The sequence below is a fragment of the Convolutriloba macropyga genome, chromosome 3 (genome assembly GCF_964194025.1).
Source record: "Convolutriloba macropyga chromosome 3, txConMacr16.3, whole genome shotgun sequence".
Lineage (NCBI taxonomy): Eukaryota > Metazoa > Xenacoelomorpha > Acoela > Convolutidae > Convolutriloba > Convolutriloba macropyga.
The window spans coordinates 71,940,795-71,957,732 of record NC_134470.1 but is presented as its reverse complement, the minus strand read 5'-3'; the positions used below and the strand labels follow the sequence as shown (position 1 = coordinate 71,957,732).

Here is a 16,938-nt window from a genome sequence, read left to right as displayed (position 1 = left end):
GGGGGGGGGGGGGCACAAACGGAAAAGATCCAGCATTCTTTTACTAACGAACAATGACCCAATTTACTCGACGCATAGCACAGCAATTTTGCATGCTTCTTCACCTCAGAACAAGTCAAAACTGCTCAAGGGTTAAAAAAAATTTAGGATGTGACATATTTTGTTTGATATAGACCAGACTTTCATTTTATGAGACATCAGACAAACTCCATTAAAAAACGTAAAGTTTTAATTAGTTATTTCTCAAAAATTCTCACTAATGACCTCATAATTGGCTTAATCCCTTAGTGATCAGATTTGTTTTCCCTTACATAATACCGTTTTTTATTCCAACTTTCTTATATGGCAACAAATGCTAAAAATTGGCAAAATGAAATCTGATTTGAAATTCTCTCGGATTTGAAAGGTATAAGATCGTAAAGCAAAAACAGGATCTGCTTACTAATCGAATTACCTTACTCACGTCTTATGAATACCAACTCATTAATTAACGTTTTTGTTCCAACCGCACTTACCAGGGGGAGGAACTATATGCCAACTGATTTTATTTCGTTCAGTCAATTCAGGTCCATCGGTGTTTGACATAAAAAAGGTATGGCAGGAATCATCATTAGTCCCATCAAGCGTAGAAATGTTAATTAATAAGATTTTTATTCAATTTCCTCTTTTTCAGGAGTCATCCAGGTCCATAATTTCGCTCAAAACATTCAGCCAATTTCGGTTTTTCTGTTGCCAATTTTCGTTTTTCTGTTCACATTTTCCAAACGTTTGCTCAAATTAAAATCGGTTTTGCTTTATGTTAAAATTTTTAACAACAGCTTTATTGGCATTACCTTTAAAGAAAAAAGAAAGTTGCTGAACTGAATGATGACTTTTTCCGATTAAACTTCGGCTAAGTATTCCAAAATTATGCATATTTTCGTGAAAAATGTTTCCAAATATTTTTTTGCCCAATTTGTTCACAATTGTCGAAGTGCACAAAACTGCTGGCACCGACTTCATAAGCTCAAATTGGGGCTATTTTTACTTCCGCTGCTATTTCAAGATTAAACCAAGATTAATTTTTTAAAATATATTTCTCTAAATTGAATAAATAGATTTTCTGTCGGCCTGGCTTTTAATTGAGCTGATGGTCAGCGGAGGTATTTTGAATCTTTCAGGATTGTTTTCGAAGGGGCGTTCAAATTTTTCATAATATTTTCTATGACGTCCTATATTTTCGCAACGTCCTATATTGTAATATAAATGAAATTCTTTATTAGTTTCATTTAATTTTTTTTGCAATTTACGAAACTTATTTGTTTTCAAAACGGATAACCGCTCTTCGAGATCCGCCCATGTTGTTCTTTTGTAAATCTCAGTTAAGACATGTCTAATCCGCTTTTCAATCAGGCTACAATAAATCAATTTGGGCTCCAAAAAGCAGTAGTCTGAACGCTTTTAGAAAATTTAAAGACACAGGCATCACTAATTTTCTCAAATTTTTTCACGGTTTAAGAACACTTTCTTGTTTTGATCTTGTTCTTGTTTTGTTTGATCTTTGTGTTTTGGTATATCCAGATCTTTTTCGTTTGTGCCCAACACTACGTTATGCACCCCCAATTACAGAGCACGTGCCACTATTATGTTGGAATCTCCTGATGTTTTTTAATCCTGATAGCGCGCCAAGAAATTAGAGATGGACTTTATTATTATTGTAGATTTACGCACCATTTACAAACTCGAAAGTGCTTTCTTTATCAAAGATTAAATTTAAAAAACTTTCAGTTTTTTCCGATAATCAAACTCACGAGGTAATAGTTTTATTTCAAAAAGCAACTTATTCAACTTATTTTTTTGTGATTTATACCGCCAAGCAGCTGAATGTAGAACCTTCTTAATTGTACAATCAGATGTATCTTTGAAAAAAAATGGCTTTTTGAGAAATTTGCTTTAAAACATAAAATTTTATTATTTTACCTAATTTTTAAAAGCTTATAAAATTAGAAATTCCATTCTCTGCGTCCTTTGGGACAAATTGATCCAAAAACTTGATGAGCGGCGTCAAAGATTATTTGCAAAAACACATTACCGAGCCTCCTTATCTCCTCTATGCAGATAATTAACAGCACTAGCACTCTTCTTACTTTAAATTAGAATGCAACCAATAGTTGATATCAGCATCTCCAGTCAAACTAACAAAGCTGTTTTGAAGCAACTTAAATTCAAAATTCCACATTTGACGTCAAGTGCCAACCTTTTTTCAAAAAACGGTGAAATCTTTTGTTTCACATTTTCAAGGATTACCAACACCTTTGGTGTTGTACGAGACTTGGTCGTATGAACTGACTGCTCTTAAAAAGTCCATCGGATACTAAAAACATAGCCGACTAACGTCGGGCGAAGTGCTCTCAAACGACCGGCAAGCAGTTGGCTTCGTCAGTAGCTAGCTACGTTTAAGTGAGGCTAGCTTTAGCTCAATTGGAGGGGCGTGAGATCAGCGCAACGGGCGGGGGGGGGTGAGGTGCACCAGGGGTGCGTGGAGGGAGACTTAATGGTGGCAACGGTGTGGGATGTTTTCGGTTGAAATGGGCCACGTCTTTACAACTTCAACGATGGGTAGGGGTAGTGATGGGGGCGGCTGATGTGGTGGAGGGGTAAGAAGAAAATAGGTAAGTGTTTTGTGTCACAACATTTTGTCTTCGACTGCTTCAAGCAAGAAAATTTAGAGAAAAGTGTTGAAATTCCTTTGGCAATTATTATTTGCAACAGCCTTCCTAGAAAAAAACCTCAACAGAAATTTCGCAAAAAAGGTTCACGTAAACAAAAAAAACAAAGAAAAATTGTCATCAATGATTGAGAAATTTGCTTTAAAACATAAAATTTGATTATTTTACCTAAACCTATAAAACTAAAAATTCCAATCTCTGCGTCCTTTGGGATAAATTGATCCAAAAAAATGATGAGCGGGGTCAAAGATTATGTGCAAAAGCACGATACCGAGCCTCCTTATCTCCTCTATTCAGATAATCAACAGCACTAGCACTCTTCATACTTTAAATTAGAATGCAACCAATAGCTGATATCAGCATCTCCAGTCAAACTAACATAAAGCTGTTTTGAAGCAACTTGAATTCAAAATTCCACACTTTACGTCATGTGCAAATCTTTTTACAAAAAACGTTGAAAAGCGGATACTAAAAACATAACCGACTAACGTCGGGCGAAGTGCTCTCAAACGACCGGCAAGCGGTTGGCTTCGTCAGTAGCTAGCTACGTTTTAGTGAGGCTAGCTTTACCTTAATTGAAGGGGCGTGAGATGAGCACAACGGGGGGAGGGGGTGCACCAGGTGTGCGTGGAGGGGGAATCGATGGGGACAAAGGTGTGGGAAATCTTTGGTTGAAATGGGCCACGTCTTTACAACCTGAACGATGGGCAGGGATAGTGATGGGGGGGTGGGGGGTGATGGCTGATGTGGGGGAGGGGCCAGAAGAATATAGGTGTGTTGTGTGTCTTTTTGTCACAACACTTTGTCTTCGACTGCTTCAAGCAATAAAACTTAGAGAACAGAGTTGAAATTCCTTCGGCAATTATTATTTGCAACAGCCTTCCTAGAGAAAAAAACCCTAACAAAAACTGTGCCAAAAAAGTTCCCACAAACAATAAAAATAATCACAAAAAAATTGTCATCAATCTTAAGTGAGAAATAGCATGCTTGCCTGACAAAATTAATGCAAAAAGAATAGATGAAAAGTAACGACGAGTGAGTATAAAAATGATCATATTTCAAAAAAAAAGTCACAAGCTCTCTTTCCGATGAACACTGGAAAAAATTTTTGATAATTAATTGGATTCTATGTCGAATAAAATTGATTTTCGCTCACAAAGTACCAATAAAAGCGAAATTAAGCAGAAATAACGCCCCAGAAACCTTAAATGTTCCTTTCTAGGTCATTTTCAAACTCTTTAGATTACAGAATATAAATCGTATGAAAGTTAGCTCTTTTAATCTCCCACCAGCAAAGTCTATAATTGAGACTATTGAAAGTAGCTTTCGACCAAAATTTCAAGCGTTTATATCGAACAAGATTCAATTTATGAATGAAATCAAAAATTAGTCCAAAAACCTTTCGTTCAGTTATTTTTTATTCAAAATATTTAGAAAAAATCATTTTTCTGCAAAAAGTAAGCATACTGTTGTGTCAATCACTTAACAGATGAACAGAATGGTACAAAGCGTTTACTTTTCAGCTTTAAATGCTTCAAGAGAATTGTAATTGATACTCACCTTCGTCTCTAAAGAAAATTTTTGCGTTTTAAGAGCAAAATTTTTCAATTTTTGAAGGGATCGATATAACCAGAAATTTAATGGAATGAAGGATTTGTCTGAACAAGGCTTCTCAGCTCTTACAAAGTGCAACTGCTCTTCAGCTAACCGATCAAAAAAGTGATTTGTTTGCAGTTGAAGAATCTAAAAATTTGAAGTACGTCTCGATCCTCCCGCTGAGCATTTTCCTGACCATATTTCCATTTAATAGAGCACCAATATCACATAATTCTTGCATAAAACAGCTCAGTAAAAACCCACAATAAAATTGAAATTCGACTTCCAAAAAACCCCAGGAGCTATTTTTGCACGCCCATAAATTACCATTACTACAATTCAAACCGCAGAGCGATGTATGGCCCTGTAAAATAAAATTACATGTGAGCGTCTTCATCTTGTAGTGGGTTGGAGCAGCAGAAGCGAACTAATAAAAAAATTCCCTGCTTCAGGCGCATTCAAACAGGCACGTGGGAAGACAGAAAAGTGCAGAAAATCTCAAAATAGAAAATGCATGTAAAGTAACATTAAGCCCAATCATACACATCCTCTACAAATAATCTCCGCCCGTCTGTCGTCAAGTTAACATTAAGACTAATACTGCCACTGCACAAGATAGATGGGAAGATACAATGGGAATACTTTTAATGCTTTTCCACAAAAATAGTAGCTAGAGTAATACGTGCAAATCTAGACACGCTTAGACAAAATCAGACAAGTATGCAAAGCAAACACACACACGCACTCACACGGGTATACACTAAGCTCACTCACGCTTAAGTGGGCACAGGTTAATAACATAAAAAGGCTGTGCTGCCAAAGCCCGCCCGAGCTTATATGCATAAATGGGAATAAAATGAATGTACGTGCGTACGTACGTTTTGCGGGTTGCACTTTCATTTGAGAAAGTGATGGAAATGGGTGAACGAGTGGAAAATAAAAAGTACCTCACTTAGTTGCTTACTTACTTGTGCGTACGGCTGACTAGTTAATACTATTTTATGTGCAAATATAGTTACTTAAGATGCGAATGGGTAAGCAGTCGGGAAGAACAGAGCAGAACTGAGATTTGGAATCCAATTTTAATGGAATGTCAAGGCGTTTCAATTGAGACATAACACACACACACACGCAGACACAATAACTGCACGAACATTTATGCACACAATAGTCTAAGGTCTCTGCTTAAGCAAAAATGGGAAAATTGGGCTCATTTTAATTGGAATTCAAATGTGTTCCTACTTCAATTGGGAATCAAATTAATACTGAAGGTAGAAAGAGAGGCAATAACGACACTGAGGCAGCTTAATAATAGATAGCTATAGGAATACTGCATCAGATCAACGAAAAAAAATTCTAAGAAATTTGCTATTCATCAGGCTATAAGAAAGGCAAAATTGGCAATCTGCTATTTCTCGAGGCAACAAAAGGAATGCTTTAATTTGGTAAGACTGCTTCTTAATTTAATTCAAATAGAATTGAAGAAATAGTCGCAGAATATGCTGATTAAATTGAGCTTCTTCCGTGATAGACGTCGACGGAGATAATTCAAGTTAAACATAGTTCACCGTCAGACGTCAAAACAGCATCAATTAATGATAAGTAAGAGCGGAAAATTTAGCTTGTTGCTAAACCAGTCGTGTATCAGTCAAGATAAAATATGGAAAAAGTGAAATAACAAGACGGGAAATGAAAAGGAGGCTGATGAAATTTCTCCCGCATCCAAATTTGTTAGCTTCGAGGTAATTAAGGAAAATTAATGGACAAAATAGTAGTTTTGAATAGCAGTGAAAGGAGCACACACAGAGTATAATACGTTATAAGCACGTCATTGGGGTTGTGGCGGGGGAGGAGGGGGGGGGGTATTTAAGGAAAGAGGAAACGTGTAATGTAATGAAGACAGTACCTTCTCTTAGTTTCTCAGCAGCAGCTCAGTGGTGGTTAACTTCCTGCTAATTCCTGATGAAATATGTGGAAAAAAGTACAGAAATACTAACCATCATCTACCCTTAGACTACCACTAGTACTAATAATACACAGCATACCATACGTAGTACACACAGGCTATTTCGTACAAACATACATTCACTCACACACATGAAAGTCCCCCGTGAACAAATGAGGGCGCGAGAGCAGAACCCTGCCGGCAACAGGAGCGGAAAATGGATTAAACAGTAGGGGCGGGAGAAGAGAAGATTAAAAATAAGTTGAAATTTTGGTAATAAAATTTTCAACATCAACAGTTGCCTTCAATTGGTGTGTGTTTGTGGCTAGTTAGACATTCTATGTGGCTCAAATGAAGAAACAGCAGCAGGCGTGATGAAAGAAAACAAATTACCTAGCTAGCTGGTAACAGTAGCACTGCATAGATGGTACGGATGGTTGAAAAGAGAATAAAATACGAGCGGGTTTATTTCTAACGTCCCCCTTTCAAGATGGCATCAAATTTCAACATAGTACATTTTCTAGCGTCTATTTTTTTAGGCTTCCGGAAGAAAGTAAGAAGCAACTTATCTAGTTAGTAAGTTAACATTTGGGCCGATAGGTAAGCAGTTGTTAACACTCTAACAACAACCTATAACCAGTTAGCAGGCACACAATAGGAGCAAGGGGTTTTAAGTGAGGAAAGTAGAATGGCTGGTCGAATCAAGGGGGAATAAACGCAAGGCAACTTAAAGCCAGGGGGTTATTACACAGTTAACCCGATACCCTACCAAGCCGAGCAACTACTATATCCGGGTAAATTAACCAGAAGACACCCGAATTGATCAAACTTATCACTCACATGGCCTATGCAAAACCAACAAATTCAAAATCAAAATCAGGATGAATATTTCAGCATTTGAGACGTTTCCTCCTTGAAAGCTATAATTTCGACTGTAAATCCTCGGGTAGACTATTGGAACGATTCCTTTCCTTTAATGCAGTGACCTATTTGAGGAAATTTAGACAACCTGTCCGCAAACAGTTACCCAAGTGTGAATTGTGTATACTAACAGAACAGACTTGGAAAAGCAAATACTTTTTCAACAAAAACCGACTATTTCTGCTTTGGCGTTTCGATCGTTGTCAAACTTCAAAGAGTACATGCAGCAGTCTAAATGATACAGATAAAATATGTAGCACTTAAAGCACTTTCGGTCACGTCAATTTAGTTTTCCAATATACGCATAAAGACACACTTAGAATTTTTAAAAAGCGGAGCTAATACTATGCGAAGAGAATTACAAGCTTGACCTGAAATGAGGGAGAGTTAATCTCAATCTGTACATTACTATTCAGTATCTTCAACTAAAAATAGCAGAAATCCCGCAATATCAAGATGTATACTTAGAAATTGGTATTACATGTAAAACAAATTATGCTTTTAATGAAAAGATGTAATTTTAAGGAAAACAACCGACAATTTTGTCATTAGCGATTAACAATGGCGGTTGATAACAATTAACTAACGATTTCTCCGTGAAATAAAGCTATTTGCAGTATTGACATGCAAAACATTGACATGTACCTCGAGGAACGGCTTGCAAAATTACACAAAGACTGAAAATTTCTAATTGCTTTCAAAATAACGATCAACGAATTCTGTTCAAATCAAAGATTTCGAACTGATTTTGTAGTGCCATTGAATCTTCGTTTTATTGAACATATCAATCTAATGTTAAGCGTTCGTTATAAAATAGTGGATTTATACTAGCGGGAACAATATCACCTAACTAACGAGCGCTTCAAACAGAGGGTAAGCAATAGCCATTACTTCGGGCGGTCTTCAGAGACAACTGCTAGATTCACAATTAGACAACAGAAGGAAGCAAGGAAGGAAAGGTTCTATAGATCCTGTTTCTCTTTTCCAGCTACCTTTTCCCGGTTATTGGGAACGAGGCCGGCCGGAACAGATCCTCAAAGCCTAATCACACATTGGGCTGGGCTGTTTTCTTTTCCCCACAACTTTCCAAACAACATGTTGCCAATACTCAACAACTACGATACTTATGAACACGTATTTCTTCATAAAGACCAAGGTCTGAAACAACTGCTATAACGTACATAAACATACACAACACAACGCGCATGAACAAGGACCTTGTTCATATGCAGAGAAAGGAAAGGAGCAATCCCCCAAAGTATTGAACTGAATGTCCATAATAAAATTTCTCGCGTTTTGAAGGAATATAACACCATAAAAAGCATTCGAATGTTTCAAAACATAAATCGGACAAATATTAATTTTGCAAAACTTCTCAACCACTGATCGCAAATTCAAAGCGGGCCACAAACCTGCCATTCTAAGCACTCACACTAAAATAAGTTATAATAAAAAATATAACAAGTTATGTTTTGATGGCATTAATAAGACCGCAACACAGACAAGCAGTTATCTAAAAGTGGAGCTGGAACAAAGCGCAGCAATTTATTAGCTAAATTTGAGACAAGTCATGAGCTGTTTACAAATAAGACTAGCATTAGTGCTCTGAGAAATTCCAATGAATGTCTAAACTGATTGAATGTTACAGCAAATCACCAAAGAGCTCCGCCGCAAATTATACACAACCTAAACATAGTTAGCTTGATCTCCAATCTAAGCAGGTCTCAAATTGGGCACAGCATGCGCACGTGTACGTAGAAATCAACTGACAGCAGATAAAGCTTAGCTCGATTAGGGGACTCTAAGAGAAACAGTCTGAGGCAGACTAGAACGAGGTACGCACGTCAAGGAGAATTGATCGATGAAAATGCATTACCATATCTCTACAGCATGTATTTGAAGTACTTTGCAATTTATTAAAGAACAATTATTTATACAGGCGAAGACGAATTCGGCGCACCTTGTTAAGCAGCTCGAATTACACAATTAATATTTTACTCAAAAATGCGCTAAATTTAATGTTTCAAAATACACCTCAGGTCCTTTTTAATATTGAGGCACTAAAAAAATAGCCAAAAGGATAATTTGTTTGGGATAAAACCTTAAAAACCCAAATTTTCTTTACATAGTCCTGTTTTAATTTACACTGTAAAAAAAACGCTCGAGCTTAGTGGTGGGGTCAAATTTATTTAACCTTATCGTTATAGCAATACGTCAGGTATTAAGTTTGTGATATTAAATACTCGCTCAATTTTGAACGCAGATGGTTTCAGACCTCAATACTTGGGTTCTTAATTGCCGTCGTAGATTTTTATTACCAGCATTATGAGGATTGATTCCAAGCGCTCTAAAGGTACCAGCTGTAGCTAGTAATGACTGAAGGCTAGTGGTTATAACTTCAAAGTTCCAAATAATGGCATAAAAGCAGCTGTTTTAAATTCTGAATGTCCAGCTCATGAAAACAATCATTGAAAAGGAAGACTAAATTATAAAACAAAAATGTTTGCAGAAGACCTACCAGGCCCATAAAGAGCAATTTAAATGAAACTTAAATACTATCTAACTACACTATGGTACCAAAAAGCTACCTACACCTGGAGACTTTTAAAACGCATTGAGAAAATTTCCGATAATCTTTGATTTATGCAAAGGTGCATTATGTTGAATAATAATGTCCTGAAAATGCATTTTTTCTTTGTAATTATCCAAAACTTCTAAACATCCAACATCTAGCTCGTTTGGACACATAACTAGTCATTTTCCGTCAATCTGATTGTATTGCACCCCAACACAAGTGATCGCTTGTCCGAAACAAATTTTATATTTTTTTCCCAAAAAATCTCGTAAAATTTCTTTGCTAAAACTTGAACAACTGTGTCACTAAAGATGCGCACTCTAGTTTCATCATTAAAAAAACATCAGAACGAAAAAGGCTTCTTGAGCATATTAATACACCATTTTGAAAGAAGACACTTTTTGCTTGCCAACTGACTTTTTGCAGCAATTCTCGAATTGCATCGTAGCAAGAGAAAGCGTTATGATGCACTCTTATAAGCTCCGGTGAAGTTTTCCAACCTCCTTAATCAACTTTTTTCTGACTTTTTTTGACAATTTTGTGGGTATTCCTCTCAATTTTTTGTCCTCGGAACTGGTGATTTCCAGGTACCGTTTGTATGCATACTGTGCACTCGATCTTGATTTCAAGTTCAGTTGTTTTTGTATTTTCGTACTTGAGAATCCGACATCGCGTAGCGTAACAACTTGGCAAACAGTGAAAGAACAAAACGGTTTAACCCTCTTTATGTTTAAGCGGAGAAAATTATAACGATATTTCTTAAAACTTCTGAAATTTTACACCTTTTTCACGCCTTAGCGCAAATCTTGGTACCATAATGTATTATAAAAAATAAAGATAAATTAACGCAGTTCTGCAAGTTGACAAAATAGTCACGTTACGCAAACAATGTATAAACATAGCCCCAGCTTACTGAAATAGCAGCGAAACAGACATGAGACATGGTTACCACAAAAAACAGGATAGGAACAGATGAAACGCTTATTTGGAGTGGCCGTTGCATTCCATATACTATTCCAAAGTTTTTCTTTATTAAAAATTATTCACAGTCTCCCGTTGTTTTCTTCACTTTTTCACTTGCAAAACCTGCTGTTACTAGTCTTCAGTACTAGAAGTCCTTTACTGACCTTGTAAAAGTTTTAGAGAAAACGTTAATGACCTTATATTAATATTAGTATAAAAGTCACCTCGAGAGTGAAGTAAGCAAAAAATGAAAGAGGAATGATACGACAAACAACTTGCTGCTTAGGGGCGCACAAAACCAAAAACACCAAACATCGTCGCTCAGCTTATAGCTTAGCAGAAAGCGTATGATATCAGGCAAAAGCTCGACTAAACGAAGCCAATTTTTTAGTCAAAAATTTTCAACTACTATTTTGTGGAAAATAGGCGAAAAGCAATTAAGCCAATTATAGAATTTACTTCAGGGTCTAATCGACGCTATAAGGTACCCAACTGTACCTGCTAATTGTCTATACATAAAACCGAGTAATTAAAGAGCTTATAAAATGTACCATTTATACAAACCATTGCATAATTTCTACAACCCTCAGAAAAATCCTACATACTTAGCAAATGTAACAAAGGAAAGAGTGGATAACATGAAAAAAATTATTCAGAATAACTTAACGATTGGGGAAAAAATCTCAAGAAAAGATGTTGGCTTAATTGGGGGATGTAATTAAACCACAATGCTGCAAATGCTCAATATTAAACATACACCGACAAATGTCGGAAGAATTGCTCTCGGACGACAGGCGGGTGCCAAATCATAATACCCCACCGGGATTCGAACCATTGACCTCCCACTTTTTAACCATAAGCACTACCGTCTGTGCTATTTGGCCCTTACTATTGCTCCACTGCAATCAACTTTATATTAGCAACAAGAGTGAGAGCAACACAGATCACTCAAAAATGAAGAACGAAAGCGTGAAAAGTCACTTCAGAAGTCAAAGAATGTTCTAGAACAAAAACACAAAATTGTCGAGCAAAAAATTTGCATAAAAAACCAAAACGTTTACAATAAGTGTTATGAACTTCGTTCAAGAGCAATTAATAAAACCTTTAATTCTGTTTTTGTAAACTATTATCATGTACACACTGTTTTGGGAATAAAAGAGTGCTCTATAGCGTCAAGTGGATTCTGAGATACGGCCTTTAAGTTGTTGTGTAATTGACTTTCGTTGAAAATTGAATTTTGTTGTGTAATTGAATTTCCACAAAACTTTGGTTAAAAATTGTTGACTAATGGCTACAAAACTTGGCTTCGCCTAATATCCCATCACCCCTTTGCAGATATACTAAATTCAATTGGTTGAAAAGCTCATAAACATATTTCTCGAAAATAAAGGCGTTGAAACGGCGGTAAATTTTAGCGTGTAAGAACTGGCATGCCCGGCCTCATTATAAAAACTATTCACGTTAAATATTGGTCGTAGTTAAAATTATAACATATCCGTCAAAACTTGAGAAAATAACAAAATATATATATCGACAAAACAGGAAAGCAAACCACTGCACTTCAATGGCGCTAGTGAAAACGGCGTACCATAATTGGAGACTTTTCAGATAAGGCAATCAATCATTAGATATTTTTGATTGGCTAACTTCTGAATTGCCTGCTCATAAAATTTTCATTTTTTCTAAGATGCAAATTGCAAGTTTTATCGAATATGTGTGGCAATCACGCCAACCCGATAGTTGGTAAGCGTGCTCGGATTCGATATATTCATATAAAGTCAAAGGCACGCTGACGCGTTGCGGTGGTTCACGATGAATGGCCAAAGTCAATCTATTATAACATAGTGATTCAGAAAATTATAACAGTGTCTGTCAGCTAAATGACCGGCTAAACTCTCGGCAAATAGGATCTATTTTTTAATAGTCTATACTGTGGGAAATCTGCTTTGACACGGCACCCATAAAAGCGCTTTGAAAGAATCATGTTTCTCGATTTACGAAAGAATCAACTTGCTGTAGTTTTTTTGCCTTCCATTTTCAACTATCTTATTTTTTTATCATTTTTTGCTCACGAGCAATAAGATAAAGTGATAATGGAAGGCAAGAAAACTTTAGCAAGATTATTCTTTCGTAAATCCAGTTGAGAATTGAAAGAGACCCACCGTTTTTAGGTTTCGGAGTAGTAAAAAATTATGTTTCAAAACAGCCCACCAAATCACCAAAATATTTCAACAGCAATTGCAAACCATTATCAGAAAGTGTACAATAGCCCACAATCGGATATCTTTCATCTCTACTTAAAAGTAACACAAAATAAGGTCTTCTTGATTGAAAATAGGCAATAATTACCGCTTAAATTTATTCCAATTATTTCAAAAAGCTTAGAAACCATTATGACCTTCCTGAGAACTATCTTAATAAGGAATGATATGATTTAACACAAATAGCTCCGCTGTGATCAAAACCGAACAAAAAATGTTGCATCTTCAGACCCGAAACACTCCAAATTCATCAAAAATTTTCAGTAAAAAAAGGTTAGCAAACCTATTAACGTTGTACTTAAAATTTCGAGCTTTATTGTCCCTGATCTGGTATAAAAATTTATAAAAACAAAGTTTTTTCTCGCAACTCGAAGCAAAAGTTTCAAAATGTGTGCATAACACAAAGTCAATGATATAATCGAACACTCCTGTATAACGATAACAAATTGAATTTATGAAACCCGCAGTAATCATGAATATATCATTCTCAAGAAATGATTGACAGTTAAGTCAAATCCAAAAACACTTCCATAAGAACCTAGAAAAGCGACAAACGTTAGCGAGTAAAATTTAAGCTCACAAAGCGCTGAATTGATTTTACAAAAATACACAAAATTCTTAATTTTCATTTTCTCTGTTGCAGAATGACAAAATATGAAAATGTAAACATGGAAGGAAGAGAAATCTCGACCAAAATAATATGGGGAAAAACTGGCCTTGAGTTTGTCAAGAAAGTCAGTCAAACAGGGAATTTATGAAAGAAGGATAAAACAAGGAGGAAGCAAGATGGCGCAAATGAAGATTGACTGAGTCAGATCTAAATTGGCTTTCAATTACAACCAAAGAGCTCCTTTCACTCGTAGAAAGAGAAGAAAGGGGAACAAAATAAGGAAACAAAAGAGGCCAGGCTCAATGCCGAGACATCTGTCCGTGCTATTTTGGCAGTTGGGGGAAAGCAGGAACAGATAAGCAAGACAGGAGCAAAAGAGAGGAAAAGATAGTCATACAAATCAAGTTGGAAAATGTAATGGGCAGACACCACGCACTAGGATAATGTTTCTAACAAAAATGGAAAAAAGAGGAGGAAATTGGGCAAGTGAATGAATGAGAGAAGTGACAAACTAATTCAATTAGAGGAGACGCGATGGAAACTCCAAATAGAATTATTTGTTCATCACTACCCGACAAGCATCCCACTATGCAGGCATGACAGATGAAAATTTATTCAACATTTACTAACTCTCTCTCCCCTTGACTTATTCATAATTATCACCACGTAAATGTTCCTTCCAATCTCGAGTAAATTCTACCTCTGTGCTAATTTTAGGCCATAAATCATGACAGATAGTCAGCATTTATTATTTGTTATCTTGTCACAATTGAAATAAACTTAGTGAAAAATTTCGGCTCAGTTGCGTAATCTCGATAATGCAAAACAAACACTCTCCAATTCAAAACCTGAGTAAAAAATTTTGAAAAAGCACTAGGAAGCAAAAAATTCTAAATTATCTAGAAATTGACGACGAGGTCATCAAATCGGTTAAAACTTTCATTTATTTTAATTTCATTTAAATTTTGACGCAAAAATAAAAAGTTTTGCAAACTAAAACAAGATAAATCACTTACCTCAGCAAATGAGAGTTGTTTGAGCTTAAGTACCTTGAGAAAATCTCGTATTCCTAGGGTCAAGCTGGAATAAATTTGAGTGGGCGGTGGAGGTGTAGCGGTAGAGCTGTAGGAAGCAATGTCTGGACGGTGGCTTAATAAACAAGCTAAGAAGAGTCTCGTTAAGAAAGTGTTCAGGCCTGAAGAGAGGCGACGTGCGAGGCGAGAGAGTCGGAGAGACTTACTGCAGCGAAGCGAGAGAACGCAAACTGCGGTTGATCTAGAATGACAGGTAATGAAAGTGACGGTGGTGGTGGTGGCACGTCTTGCCAGTTCAACTAACCACCAGTCAGCATAACAAGCCAGGCCTTGCGATTGTGATGAACGGCATGGGGCAACTAGAGAACACAAATTATACAATCCAAATCTACATACCAAATCTGCTCTCTCACGACAAGATAGCAGAAACCATTTTCGACGAAAACTCACTCAGTCGAAAGCTCACTCTCACCAACGTTTGTATGTTCTACGACTCCACATATGGTACTATGCAGCTTTCAGTATCTTTATTTACAACAGCCCTGACTATATAACTAATGATCTCCGCGATGGGAGCTATTTAAATGGATCTCATTACGATTTAAGAATTTAAACAGGGGCTAATTAGCTTCACACCCCATCTCTACTCTAATTCGTGCGAGAAAATTGATCACCTGCTATAAAACAAGCACATTGGGTTTAAATTTTTAATTGCTTCCGTTCTGCTTTTCAATGGAGTCGGCTAAATGATAAAATGGCCCATGCATTGTATAGAGCAGATTCGAGTGTAAAACTGGCAACAGTAACAAGTGAGCCACTTGGTGTAATCACTTAGTACATTTGTGTATGCCATTCAACCTGTTGTGAGACGTCAATCAAAGTAGACTGCTTATTGTAGTGGACAAGTCTACAGCTTATAAAACGAGAGAGAGCAAGAGACAGACACTAGGTCTCTTTTGTTTGTTCTACTCCACGATTCACAACATGCCAAAACACAACAGCCAATACTACTTCTCCATTCAACGCATGGAGGTAATGAAGAGCAGAAAAAAGCTTTGCACTATTATTAGTTCCAGCTTCACTGTTGACAAACTCCTCTTTTCAATTTTCAAATGCGTGTCACTCAAGACTTTCTTAGTCGCGGCGATAAAACAAATCCAGATTACTCCAAAATTAACCCTAAGTCAGACTCGATGAAAAGATAAGTTATAATTCAATTCCAAAAGAGCAGCTGTAAACCAATTTTCGCCGCCTGACGTAATGATGAGAACTGCCGCTGTAGTTTTTCATTTTCGAAACGAGCCAATTGAGCTACAAGACAGACGTATATGAAAAATAGGATCTTTTCCGTTTGTGCCCCCGAGTACGTTATGCTCCCCCCAGTTACAGAGCACGTGCCACTACATAGTGCATCAGTATGTAAAAATATGGCACCTGCGTCTGGGGAGCGCAAATAATATGCACTTACTAAGCTGGGGGGGGGGGGCACAAACGGAAAAGATCCGAGAAATATAACAACATTGATTCTCATCACTCCTCCCAGCGTTGTGGTCAAAGAACGTATAGCCTCCTCCCCAAAACAATATGAGGGGCTATAATTTCATGGTGAAAGACTCGAGATTTGCAATGAATTAAAGAATCAAGGTTAAAAAGCAGTCAGACAGCTAAGAATCAAGGTTATAAAGCAGTCAGACAGTTAAGAAAGAAACGCAAAAGCGTGTTCCGTTACCAAAGGCAACTAATTACTAACGCGCAAAAATAACAATATTTGTCCGATTTCGGACAACTAAAAATTGGGGAAAAACTGTGCATCTATTCTGTCCCCCCCCCCAACCAGCTTAGTGGGCGTATAACGTTTAAGCCATTCAGTCGCACGTGTAATTTTCTACGTAATAACATTTAAATTGTAATTGTGGGCATAAAAACACTGAGGGTGTCCAAAACAGAAGATCCAAACAGCAAATCAATTTGTGAGCTAGGAAATCATGATTGGTTCTTCGAAATTAATTTCAGCAAGTTTTGACAGAAAATCGGTCCGATCTTTTTATTTATTTTTACAACAAGGGGAAAAAAGGGGTTATGATCCCTTCATTGGACGGAACAGTGAACCATCACTATGATACATCAGAGCAGCTCATTAAATTTTTCCTCGTTGTGTTTTAAACTTGCAGTGATATGCTACTTTATGAGCCGCATCAAAAAATGAAATATCAATATACCAACTAGATGTCTAGCCTGCCCGACCCACGATCACAACATGTAATATACTCCTGTCGCCAGGTAATAAACCATTGGTGTGGTGTATTTTGAAGCTGGGTTGTTTAT

At 36.8% G+C, this 16,938-nt stretch overlaps 1 protein-coding gene across 2 annotated transcripts in view; it reads right to left on the bottom strand.

Annotated features, from left to right (window-relative positions):
• LOC142336429 (uncharacterized) overlaps positions 1 to 14,879 on the bottom strand; it is a 42,697-nt gene extending 27,818 nt beyond the window's left edge. For both annotated transcript variants that reach the window (XM_075385260.1, XM_075385261.1), the window contains exon 1: positions 14,596 to 14,879. The gene's annotated coding sequence lies outside the window, so the exon portion shown is untranslated. The remainder of the gene's footprint in view (positions 1 to 14,595) is intronic.
• Positions 14,880 to 16,938: the final 2,059 nt, after the last annotated feature.